The following is a 2,077-nucleotide window of genomic DNA, read 5'->3' as shown; positions in this document are numbered from 1 at the left end:
GATGGTGGTCAAAATGAGGAAGATGAGAAACAGAAGGTGGAGGAGGAAGAGGAGGAGGAGGTAGAGGAAGAGGAGGAAGAGGAGAAGGAGAAGAGGAGGAAGAGGAAGAAGAGGAGGAAGAGGAGGAAGAGGAGGAGGAGGAGAAGGAGGAGGAGGAGGTTATCTACCTTTCTAGGATGCTGGGAAGCCCTCAATGAGTTAGTCTACAAGTCCCAACCAGAATAATGGCTGGACACAAGTGAACACAGGAATGAGTGTTCTCATTAAGAGCCCAGAGCTGAGTAGTAAGAACTTGGGTTGGGATCCAACCAAACCCATGAAACTGAGAACGTTTCTTCCCTTCGTGGAGCTTCAATGCTTCTGCAGTAAAAAGAGGCTATAGACCATCAGAGCTTTTATTTAACCTGTAAAACTCTTACCATCTCTCATCTTCAACTTTTCTGTTTAAAATTTCTATAAATAAATTTACTTTACAGGAGAGGCCAGAGCTATGGAACTTGGGAGTGACCATCAGGAAGCAAACTCAAGTGGGGATGGGTAGGGAAATGTCCAGTGTTCGGGTTATGGTCAGGAGTTTACACACACAAGTTCACCTGATAGTGAGCACAAAGCTACAGTGCAGATGCCGTAGAAGATGCTGAGGCTTAAAGAAGTGAAGAAGCGTTCTCATTCCTGTACATTTGACGGGACCGCAAGCCAGGTCCTCACGTCTCAGCTCTGGGGCTCTTAAGTGTACTAGCACATGTCCAGCCATTTCTCCAGGTGGTGCTTGTAGACCAACTCATTGAGGTTGTTCCAAGAAAGGCAGATACCATTGTCTCCATCCTCAGCACCTATCTTCTTCCACGCACAAGACCATGAAGCAGAGAGAATGTAAGTCCCCACTGAAGGTTCCTCAGGATGAAGCACTGGCCTCTCTCATGTGCCACTGTTCTAGCCACAGAGGCCAAGCTAGCAGGAGGGAAGGTCTGTACTTCACATGATGCCTACTGGCTGCAAACCCAGCTCTGAAAGTAGCCAGAAGTTCCGGCCTTTCCGTTGTCACTCAGTGTGTGTGGTGAGCTACCCTGCTCTAGACACCCATCTAACTGATGCCCTGAAGTGAGCAAAAGGTTAAGAAGACAGTATTTCACACTTGCTTTCCATTTGTAAAGAATGCACGTGAAATTATTTTAGATTAATTTTGCTGTATACTTCACCGCAGAAGGGGAAAAAAAGCATTCTTTACTGTGATCTATTTTTCAAGGTTAAAGAAAATACAAAGGGCTGAACACTAACCTCTAATGATCTAAAAATAACGGCTGCATGCCTGAGCTTCTGCGCGGGTACCACTTCTGATTTATGCGTTTGAGTTGCTCAAGTTAAATGAACTGTATTGAATTTAACATTACAAATTAATGTTTAAAAACTTTTGATTGGTTCTTTGTGAATTTCATATCATGCACCCCAATCCCACTCATCTCTCTCCTCTGATACCCACCCTTTACTCTTGCAAAACCCCCGCCCCTCTCCAACACACACACACACACACACACACACACACACACACACACACAGAGGAAGAATTCTTTGCAGAAATTGCAGTGTGTCACAGTGTGTCCCAGGGTACACCCTTTTGTCCACACTTCTTTGCTCGCTAATGTTCATTGCAATGACTCATTTGGTCTGATATGAGGCCGCTGGCTTCTGCTACTCTATCAATACAGAAAACTCCCCGAGGCTTCTCTCAGATATCCTGTTGTTGCCCTGTGTCATGGAGACCCTGTAGTTTGGATTTGTAGGACTAACCTCTGAATGCACTCCAGCAGTTCATCAATGGGGTAGATGTTGGGGTGGGTCAAGGTAAAACCCTTGATCTGAACCTGAGAGGTATCTGAGCTGGTCAGACTGCCATCTCTCCTGCTTCCACTCCCTTGGAACCAGCTCACCAACTACTCAGGGAACCAGGGCCACTTCTACCCTCCTGCCCAAGGAGGGTACAAGGCCTAACCTCCTGAGTACTGCAGAACTGGGGCATGGCCAGTTAGCTCTCCTACCTGCCTTAGATGTCCAGTGTGTCGAGAGTGTGGGAGGCCAT

The sequence above is a fragment of the Rattus norvegicus genome, chromosome 16 (assembly GCF_036323735.1).
Source record: "Rattus norvegicus strain BN/NHsdMcwi chromosome 16, GRCr8, whole genome shotgun sequence".
NCBI lineage: Eukaryota > Metazoa > Chordata > Mammalia > Rodentia > Muridae > Rattus > Rattus norvegicus.
This window is presented reverse-complemented; position numbering follows the sequence as displayed.